Source organism: Bos indicus, chromosome 4 (genome assembly GCF_029378745.1).
Source record: "Bos indicus isolate NIAB-ARS_2022 breed Sahiwal x Tharparkar chromosome 4, NIAB-ARS_B.indTharparkar_mat_pri_1.0, whole genome shotgun sequence".
NCBI classification, from domain to species: Eukaryota; Metazoa; Chordata; class Mammalia; order Artiodactyla; family Bovidae; genus Bos; species Bos indicus.
The window spans coordinates 31,893,266-31,904,842 of NC_091763.1; the positions used below are offsets into that span (position 1 = coordinate 31,893,266).

General features: G+C 41.6%; 1 pseudogene; it reads left to right on the top strand.

Moving 5' to 3' along the window:
* Nucleotides 1-705: 705 nt before the first annotated feature.
* LOC109558079 (peptidyl-prolyl cis-trans isomerase A pseudogene) lies at nucleotides 706-1,288 on the top strand (annotated as a pseudogene).
* The last annotated feature ends 10,289 nt before the right edge of the window (nucleotides 1,289-11,577 follow it).

Here is an 11,577-nt window from a genome sequence, read left to right on the forward strand (position 1 = left end):
AGCTGCATTCATCCTTATAAGAGAGAGGAGACAAACAGTGCAACAGAGTGGATAGATCTCTCCTCCTGGTGAATTTAATGCTGTGTATTTACTAGAGTTGAGTGACATTTGGATTATAATCACATTGGGTGAGTGGCAGTGAAAACAGAAAACATCTCTTTTAGTCTGACTATAGATTAATCACAGGATTTTCAATCTGGAAAAGACCTTTGAGATCAGTTCTTCTGGAACTTGAACAATTAACCCATGAGTAAACTGAAAATTAAAGAAATTAGGTCACTTAGAACAAATTATTCTAACTCCTGTCTCAGTACTTTCTATCACATCCCACTATCGGAACAACAGTATTAATATCCATTTTTATGACTAAAATATTGACAGGGATGAGAGGGGAAGCACAGAGCACAAAGTACAGTGACAGCTCAATACTTATTCTGTGCCAGACACACAGTTCTAAGCCTTCTGTACATATTCATCTCACTTAATCTTCACAATGCCAAGGAGTCCACAGCATCTCCCTTTTATGAATTAGGAAATGGAGACATAAAGAAGTGAAATTATTTAAGGTCACAGAAAAGGTAAACAGTGGAGCTGAGATTCAAACCCAGGCAGTCTCACCCCAAAGTTTATTCTCTTAACTATTCTACCATCATTAAAGAACGTATTTGCAAGATGATTTTTAAAATTAGAATAAATTAAACAAACTTTAAATCTGAATCTATGGCCTTGCAGACACAGCCACCCCGGAACCTCTCTTGCTGTCTAGCCATGGTCAACCCCACTGTGTTCTTCAACATCGCTGTCGACGGCGAGCCCTTGGGCCGCGTCTCTTTTGAGCTGTTTGCAGACAAAGTTCCAAAGACAGCAGAAAACGTTCATGCTCTGCGCACTGGAGAGAAAGGATTTGGTTATAAAGGTTCCTGCTTTCACAGAATAATCCCGGGATTTATGTGCCAGGGTGGTGACTCCACATGCCATAATGGTACTGGTGGCAAGTCCATCTATGGCGAGAAATTTGATGATGAGAATTTCATTCTGAAGCATACAGGTCCTGGCATCTTGTCCACGGCAAATGCTGGCCCCAACACAAATGGTTCCCAGTTTTTCACCTGCACTGCCAAGACTGAGTGGTTGGACGGCAAGCATGTGGTCTTTGGCAAGGTAAAAGAGGGCATGGATGTTGTGGAAGCCATGGAGCGCTTTGGGTCCAGGAATGGCAAGACCAGCAAGAAGATCACCATTGCTGACTGTGGACAAATCTAATAAATTTGACTTGTGTTTTACTTAACCACCAGACCGTTCCTTCTGTAGCCCAGGAGAGCACCCCTTCACCCCCATCTGCTCGAAATATCCTATAATCTTTGTGCTCTTGCTACAGTTCTTTGGGTTCCATATTTTCCTTATCCCCCTTCAAGGTTAGCTGGATTGCAAAGTTAAATTTATGATTATGAAATAAAAACTAAACAATTAAAAAATAAGTAAATAAATCTGAATCTATGCTTTATTTAGATTTCTTTAAAAACTAATTAACAGCAAGTAGGAAGATTTTCTTTACCCAAAGACAGGACACTTTCAATAGCATGTCACCCAGCTTTTAACCACACAGTTGTTTTATTTTGAGTGTTGTTATTTAAACCACAGCACATCCAAATAAGTGTAGTTTAGAAGAAAACATGATTATAAGGGGCTTCTACACTTTGTAAGAAGTACATTTTAATAGTGTCCTTTGTAATAGCTTCCTTTATCTTGGCTATCAACATTCAAGAACGTTTTCTAGCGAGAGTACCAATTGCACAAATACAGGGTAGGACAAGATCTCCAGCTTTAGGTTGGCAATTTGAATATCCCCTGAGGAAAATGATCCAAGTTTTATAAATGGAAGAAAAAATAAAGAAGATGCCAGATTCTTCAACTTAGCTATCTCTCCCTATCAGTGATTAGGTAATAATCAACAGTCACATTTGGGGATGAATTTTCTAAGTAAAGCAGAAGCATATCACTGACTAGAATTACGAAATCTTTCCACTGCTTCAAGATGCTTTTTATTGATAAAGAAATTTTAAGGAAATTTAAAAAGAGAAATCTTTCAATTCCCTTATTTTTCCAAGTCTAAAATGATCAAAGAACCTCTGTAATAATATATTCAGAGGTGTTTCTCTCCCAAAAGTACAGCCTATATATCCTTATGATAATAATGGTCTGATCCATTTCTTATGTGCTTTCTATGTACAGATATAGTGTTAAATGCTTTACAAATCCTGTATCTCACAGAAGCCTTCCCAAAACTGAACTGGTGGCAAGGTGTGTGTGTGTGGGGGGGGGTGTCGTAATTTCTCCCATTCTACAGACGAGGAAAATAAAGTCCAGAGAAGTTAAGTAATTTGCAGCTGGTAAGAGCTACAGCTAGTCTTAGCTGCATTCAAATCCAGTTTCTTTGACTTCAAACACCTTCTCTCTCTCTCTCTCTTTTTATTTTAATATTTATTTGTTTATTTGGCTGTGTCAGGTCTTAGTTGCAGCATGTGGGTTCAGCACATAGGCTTAGTAGCTCTTTGGCATGTGGGATCTTAGTTCCCCAACCAGGCATTGAACCCACATTCCCTGCATTGCAAGGTGGAATCTTAACCACTGGATCACCAGAGAAGTCCCAAAACACCTCTTCTTAAAGGCTACTCTACTGCCTCTCTCAAAGACCCAACTGTCTCATCAGTTGTGTTCACTAAGCCAGGACAACTTCTCAGCAGATTAGAGACCCGTGGTGATCCATTATGTCTTGATCCATTATGTCACCAGCCAGCTGGCCTCTGCTCACCTATGAGGCTCACAAACCATCCCTCTAAATGGTGATGGTCAGTACTGTGCTGGCTAGGTTCATCAAGGCTGCCAGGGTGGCCACAGCTGCAAAGTAGACCACCTACAGAAGGAAGAGAAAGGGAGTTTGGAACCCAAGAATGAACTGTCTTAGCTCATTGTAATTCATACAGTTATTTATCTGATAGCTTGAAGAACATCTAAATAAACCTGAAGACTTTTGAGAGAAAGCGTTTCAAGGCAGGTTTGAAGCCAAATGTTGCATTTATTCTAAGCATTTTCTTCTTCCACCCCAGTGGCACCAGATCCGGTGCTAATTTGTACCTTGCAGACAGACTCTGCTGTTCTATTGCCTTCATCCCTGGGGTATGTAGACTCTGATTCACAAATTAGGGGTGAGGAGAACACTAGTTAAAGTTTAGCTAGATCCCACATCAGTAGGCAGGGCCATCCACTGATGACTCACCAAAGGGCATGCAGTCTCATCTGTGACTTTCACACTCATGGCACCAGGGGGAGACAGTGACACACTTGGGGTGAGCCAGCCATGCCACACTTGCTCCATCTCCCTTCTGTAGGAGAATACCAGCATCAGGACGACATAGCAGATGGGGACAGAGGCATTCTAAGTGAAGAGCAAGGTGTGAGCAACTGCAGAGAGAAGCGATATTTCCTCTTCATTTTAAGAGACAGGTTACAAATATATCATTGTTTAATGCAGAATAACTGCATTTGACCAAATCCCCATGCCAACCAGGGCTCTTATTTCCATCAGCTATCACAGGCTGAGTAGGAGGCAAGGAGCAGGCTTGTGTGCTCACTAAAGGCAAAGCCTTTACAACCAAAAGAAGGAAAGAAAAGAAAAAAGCTGGGCTTTTCAAATAAATGAAAACATGCTTTGAGAGAAAGATGACATGAAAAGCAGGATGTTCAATAAATCAAAGCTTAAATTTTTCTGATTTACTTAAAATTTACTGATATATCACTCTTCTGGATTTAATCATGACTCAAATTATCAATATGGCCTAAGGACCAACAGTCCAAATTTTAAATAAGTTAACCTGTTCAATGCAATGGCTTCAGAGACTGCTTTATGAAGCCTCCTAGGTGGAATGAAAACAATCAGGCTGACTGGTAATCACAAGAATTGGAAAAATTTAGGAAATCCTATATTCTTCTTCAGTAAAAGAAGGTTAAAGATATATTAGAGGCAAAAGCTAAAAATAGATTGGCATTTGAACAAATAAGTCTCCAGATATTAGTTCCCAGTTCAGATAGATTACTTGGTACAAAAGATATCTTTTACACGCAGAAATTGTCTTTAATAAAAATAACATGACTATTATACACAGGTAATACCAGAGTATTAAAAAGAAAATATATTTTCAGGAATTTAATATTAAAAATCTGTGGTGGATAAAAAAATCTAAAAACCGTAATAAAATATTCTAAATATAGTACCAGGGAATGACAGGAAGCTGGATAAATCTTTTTCTAGCTCTTATAAGTTGTGCCCTATTGCTATTAAGTTCATATCTGTATTTTACTTTGCTAAACAAAAAATTCAAGTGCGGCCATAATTTACCATATAATTATTTATGTACTACCCTTTTATCCTTGGTTTCCTGTCAATCCAATCATTAAAACCCCAAATATTAATACAGATCCAGCACCACTAAGCCAAACACTGCTATTAGTAGAAGATGGTATCCATATAACTCTACCAGGAACACAGATATGGCAAAAGTGCCATATGTGGTCTCCCTGCAAGGCAGTATAAGCAAAACATGCTTTAATCATTGATCTAAAAGATGAAACAAAGTTAAAATCCAGAAAGATGCATTTCTCCCAAAGGACATGTATCAATATTATGCAGGATTTAAAACCTGAGTGTCCAAAATTATATTCTTATGCAGTACAGATATAACATTTTTAATGCAATACAGTTACACTTTAAAAAGCTGGATGTGCTAAGTGCATTCTAAGTAGCTTCAGTTGTGTCTGACTCTTTGGGACTCTATGGACTGCAGCCCACCAGGCTTCTCTGTCCATGAGATTCTCTAGCCAAGAATACTGGAGTGGGTTGTCCTACCCTTCTCCAGATCTTTCCAACCCAGGGATTGAACCCATATCTCTTACATCTCCTGCATTGGCAGGCGGGTTCTTTACCATTAGTGCCAACTGGTAAGCCAAAAAAGCAGGACAGAATATATTTTAAAATCTCAAAACACCAAAGAGCCAAGAAGCCCATGAGAAAATATCAAATGAATACTTGGAGAATTAGAATTCCAAGAATTAAGCCCAGGGGACACTGAGATATCTGCCGATTCAGAAGAAACAGCTGTGAAACAGAACTGCAGTTTTAGTGCCTTAGAAAGTCAGATGATGGAAGTCTATGCTCACCAAAAGACAAAGATAAAATAGTTCCTACTTTAAGCTGAGCTATAATTCTATCCTCAGGGTAAATTAGAGTAAACTAACCATTGCCTCAACTCTTAGTCCAGCTTTACTCCATCGGATGGTCTAAAAAACCTCAAGTCTTGAACTTGAGGCTTGAGATTCAAACCTCAAATTTAAACTGGTTCCAAGCTGGTCATGCCAATAGATTTCAGATATTTAAATTATCAGATACAGACTGCAAAACAATAATGCTTAATATATTTAATAAATGCAAAGTCTGACAATCTGAGCAAGGAATTGGAAACTATAAAAAGTGACAGAGGCAGTTTAAAAAGGAACTAAATACAAATTCTAGAACTGAAAAATATTGCAACAGAAAGTAAAAATTCAATCGATAAGTCCTATAGTAGATTACAACTAAAGAGCAATTAACTAACTACAGATATATCTGAAGAAAAACCCAATATAAAACACAGAAAGACAAATGCAGGGAAACATGGTAGGAATGAAAATGAAAAAGGAGAAAAAGAAATATAATGGATCAAACGGAAGACACAAAATAACATGGTAGGTTTAGCGTAACTATATCATGAGTTACCAGTAAGTACCAGTTCAGTTCAGTTCAGTTCAGTTGCTCAGTCGTGTCCGACTCTTTGCAACCCCATGAATCGAAGCACGCCAGGCCTCCCTGTCCATCACCAACTCCTGGAGTTCACTGAGACTCATGTCCATCGCATCAGTGATTCCAGTCAAGTGGGCCTTAGAAAGCATCACTACGAACAAAGCTATTGGAGGTGATGGAATTCTAGTTGAGCTATTTCAAATCCTGAAAGATGATGCTGTGAAAGTGCTGCACTCAATATGCCAGCACATTTGGAAAACTCAGCAGTGGCCACAGGACTGGAAAAGGTCAGTTTTCATTCCAATCCCAAAGAAAGGCAATGCCAAAGAATGCTCAAACTACCGCACAATTGCACTCATCTCACATGCTAGTAAAGTAATGCTCAAAATTCTCCAAGCCAGGCTTCAGCAATACGTGAACCGTGAACTTCCTGACTTCCAAGCTGGTTTTAGAAAAGGCAGAGGAACCAGAGATCAAATTGCCAACATCCGCTGGATCATGGAAAAAGGAAGGGAGTTCCAGAAAAACATCTATTTCTGCTTTATTGACTATGCCAAAGCCTTTGACTGTGTGGATCACAATAAACTGGAAAATTCTGAAAGAGATGGGAATACCAGAACACCTGACCTGCCTCTTGAGAAACCTGTATGCAGGTCAGGAAGCAACAGTTAGAACTGGACACGGAACAACAGACCGGTTCCAAATAGGAAAAGGAGTACGTAAAGGTTGTATATTGTCACCCTGCTTATTTAACTTATACGCAGAGTACATCATGAGAAACGCTGGACTGGAAGAAACACAAGCCGGAATCAAGATTGCCAGGAGAAATATCTATAACCTCAGATATGCAGATGACACCACCCTTATAGCAGAAAGTGAAGAGGAACTAAAAAGCCTCTTGATGAAAGTGAAAGAGGAGAGTGAAAAAGTTGGCTTAAAGCTCAACATTCAGAAAACGAAGATCATGGCATCCGGTCCCATCACTTCATGGGAAATAGATGGGGAAACAGTGGAAACAGTGTCCGACTTTATTTTTTTGGGCTCCAAAATCACTGCAGATGGTGATGGTGACTGCAGCCATGAAATTAAAAGACGCTTACTCCTTGGAAGGAAAGTTATGACCAACCTAGATAGCATATTCAAAAGCAGAGACATTACTTTGCCAACAAAGGTCCATCTAGTCAAAGCTATGGTTTTTCCTGTGGTCATGTATGGATGTGAGAGTTGGACTGTGAAGAAGGCTGAGCGCTGAAGAATTGATGCTTTTGAACTGTGGTGTTGGAGAAGACTCTTGAGAGAGTCCCTTGGACTGCAAGGAGATCTAACCAGTCCATTCTGAAGGAGATAAGCCCTGGGATTTCTTTGGAAGGACTGATGCTAAAGCTGAAACTCCAGTACTTTGGCCACCTCATGTGAAGAGTTGACTCATTGGAAAAGACTCTGATGCTGGGAGGGATTGGGGGCAGGAGGAGAAGGGGATGACAGAGGATGAGATGGCTTGATGGCATCACTGACTTGATGGACATGAGTCTGAGTGAGTCTAAATGTTCAAATTAAAGGATAAAGAGTGACAAATTGGATTTTATAATACAACTAAATGCTTCTTACAAGAGATACATTAAAACAAGAGAATAAGAAAGATTAAAGAAAAGGACATATAATAACATCCATGCAAACACTAACTGAAAGAATCCATGTCACTAAATTGATATCAGACAAAGTAGACTTCAAGGCAAAAAAAGCATTACTTGAAATAAAAAGAATCACTTCATAATGATAAAGGCTCAATTCATCAGGAAGATATAAAAATTCTAATTTTGTATGTACCAAATAACAACGGATCAAAATACATGACTTGAAAATTGTGCAGAATTAAAAGAAGAAACAGACAATCATTGTGGGAGATTTTAACTTACCTCCTCCCTCTTGGTAACTGATAGAACAAGCCAAAAATAAATACATACTAAGAATATGTACTTCTTATTGTTTGTTGTTTAGTTGCTAAGTTGTGTCCAACTCTTTGTGACCCCATGGACTGTAGCCCACCAGGGTCCTCTGTCCACAGGATTTCCAGGCAAGAATACTGGTGTGGGTTACTGTTTCCTCCTCCAGAGGATTTTCCTGACCCAGGGATTGAACCTATGTCTCCTGCATTGCAGGTGAATTCTTTACTGCTGAGCCACCAGAGAAGCCCATATATTTATGTCATGTTTTATATATATGTATAATATATATTTGTGTATGTGTTTATGAGTGTGTGTGTGTGTGTGTGTGTGTATTCTACATGAAGGTTATGTTAAAAACAGTGTACTTGACAACTTCAGAATATACATGCTATGGTTTGAGGGTGGATCTAGCTTGGTCCACCATGGTCAGGAAAACCATGGGTTCGAAGGTCTTGAGAAAAGAGATCGCAAACTGCAAACAAGAAAATCCAGGGGTTGGGGTACAAAGTACTGAAGAGAGAGTAGGTAGTGGGAAGGATGAAGCAAGTCCAGTGGAGATTCTTTTTTTCCAGAAAGAACAGGAAAGAGAGGTGGATAATTGAAGCCACTGGGCTCCTCTGTGGATTACCAGCTACAGGGGCCTCATATCATATCCATCACATCCACTACACCCACTGAGGTGTGGGTCTGTCTCAGCTTGTCATCCAAGAACCCTCTCTTGCTTCCCTCCTGCCCACCTTGACCATCATCCCTTATTCTCACCTTCCTGACATCCTCATCAAAATAGCCCCTGATCCCGTATGTGCCAGCCACTGATGCCCCAGTCTTCCTGGCCTCCCCCATGCGACCTCCAGTGTGTCTTCCACATTTTAAAGAGCCCCATTGAAAGCCCTTTTCATCAGTTCCCACCAGCTTCCACTACTTAGCTGCATTGCCATGTCTTCTATAGAGGGTACTGCCAATTCAGATTCATCTTTGCAAACCTCATTCAGAATATCCCTAACAGAGTAGCAGGGATTCCTTCCTTCCTCCCTCTCTCTATCCTTCTCTCTCTCTCCTTTCTTCCCTCCCTCCCTCCCTTCCATCCCTCTTTCCTGCCAGCCCTCTTTTATATACTCATGCATTCAAAATTTAATGAGCATCTACTATCTTTCAGGAATTTTACCAGGCACTGGGGATAAAATGGTTAAAAAAAAAAAAAAGAAAAAAGTTCAACAGGGTTCTTGCTCTTCTGTTTTCCAGGGATAACGAACAATAGACAAGGCTTTATAACCTGGTATGATGAGTTTCTTGGATGGGGTTGGGTGTCATGCAGTCAACCCCACAAGGCAGGCATGGAGAAACTATGGCAGGTCACTTAGGAGGTTCTCTGGGACCCAAAGGGCAGCACAAAGCTCTGAGGAAGGACATTAAATTTGGACATACCTTCTCCTGACACAGGAGCACCACCCAGCCACCCACCACTGGAAGGAGGACTCAAGGAAGACTAAGACCTTGAGTCCTTCACACCTGTGGAGACCACCAACCCTGTGCCCTTCCCCCAGGTGCACCCACTCTGCTGCCCACATCACAGCCCAGCCCTGGACAAATCTTCCAGTGATGGCTATAGCATTGAAGAGCAAGGTCTTTGGCCAGTAGCACAGTCTGCTCCAGGCCGGCCCCACTAGCTCCCAGCTACTAGCATGAACTTGTTGGGAGCTGACCTCTCACGTGGGTCTTCCATCTGGCCCAGCCAGGGGATAGGGTCTAGCTAGGGGTATATTACCTGCCACTGGCTGATCTCACTTCAAATGCATATCACTAATTGTCCTTGGGGCCTTCGGGTGTCCTACCCTCGTACTGTTTTTCTTGTTCATTTACTTTCCAACTCTCCTGATTTCTCTTCTCTCTTGCAACATTTCCTACCCTCACTCTGAGCTAATAGCTTTGTTTACTAAGTCACTAAAGACGTTTACTCCTTGGAAGGAAAGTTATGACCAACCTAGATAGCATATTCAAAAGCAGAGACATTACATTGCCAACAAAGGTCCATCTAGTCAAAGCTATGGTTTTTCCAGTGGTCATGTGTGGATGTGAGAGTTGGACTGTCAAGAAAGCTGAGCGCTGAAGAATTGATGCTTTTGAACTGTGGTGTTGGAGAAGACTCTTGAGAGTCCCTTGGCCTGCAAGGAGATCCAACCAGTCCATTCTGAAGGAGATCAGCCCTGGGATTTCTTTGGAAGGAATGATGCTAAAGCTGAAACTCCAGTACTCTGGCCACCTCATGCAAAGAGTTGACTCATTGGAAAAGACTCTGATGCTGGGAGGGATTGGGGGCAGGAGGAGAAGGGGACGACAGAGGATGAGATGTCTGGATGGCATCACCGACTCCATGGACGTGAGTTTGAGTGAACTCTAGGAGTTGGTGATGGACAGGGAGGCCTGGCGTGCTGCGATTCATGGGGTCGCAAAGAGTCAGACATGACTGAGGGACTGAACTGAACTGAACTGAAAGATATAAAAGCAGTGGAAGAGGACTTCCTTTAGTTCCGATCACCACAACTTCCCACCTGTCCACACCTGTGGCTCCAGCTTTACCTCCTGTTTCTACGGGCACCAGCAAAGCTGGCTCCTCACTCTCTCTCTCTCTCTCTCCCATTTCCCAGGACATTGATCCTTTTTTTTTTTTTTTTTTAAGTGCTGTGTCCTTACTATAGTAAAGTTAAAATCACAAAGAGATGTTTCTTATAGAACACTGGAGAGGGATGCCCTTGGTGATCCAGTCATTAAGACTCCAGGCTTCCATTTCCAGGCACAGGTTTGATCCTTGTTCAGTGAACTAAGGGGCTTCCCAACTGGTTCAGTGTTTAAGAATCCACCCACCAATGCGGTAGACATGGGTTTGATCCTTGGGTCAGGAAGATCCCCTGGAGAAAGAAATGGGAACCCACTCCGGTATTCTTGTCTGAAAAGTCCCATGGACAGAGAAGCCTGAGTCAGATATGACTGAGCAACTGAGTAAGCACAGGGAACCAAGATCCCCTAAGCCATGTGGTGTGGCCAAAACACAAAAAACAACAACAGGAAAAATGGGGAGAATCACTCAAAATATTTATCCTAAGGGTTAAATGTAAGTTTGGAGGTAAAATAGTCACAAGGCTTCTATCAGCAATGGGACATCTCCCTGGGGTCACACAAGGAGACAGGCAAGCCATAGACTACAGTGCACCCCCAGTAAGATACTTGAATCAGGGGGCCTGGGGATGTTGCAGGTTGACATAGAGAAGAGGGGCTCTTGGGCCTGCTCTAAGCCAGCTCTGCTACAGAGCCTCTGTGTAGCAGTCAGTGTGACAGTCAGCCACATCCCAGAGGTTACCAAGAAACAGGGGCCAGCCAGCATTGATATACTTCAACACAGTACCAGCCATCAACACCAAATACTAAGTCATCAGACAAATGTGCGATTATGGTGGTGAGGGACTTTTAGACACTTACAGACTTTCTGGCCCAGGCCATTCAATTCTAGGCCTGCCTCCAAGGGCACGTGACTATGAATCCCAGTGATTGTTAGGTGGCTATTGTTAGTCTGGGAATTCATTTCAATCCATCCGCAACGAGCATGCAGCATTCTTTCTAAAAGAAAGCCTACTATGGGGCCAAGGCCTAGGGAAGGGGACAGGAGGAACTCTAGTAATGACCATCACTTGCTATGATCAACAAATGGGCTTCCATTTAAACAGCCCAGATGTCAAGATTATCTTATATTGGTTGGGAGAAAGCAGACATTAGAACAATTGCTGAAAGCTCTGAAGGCATTTT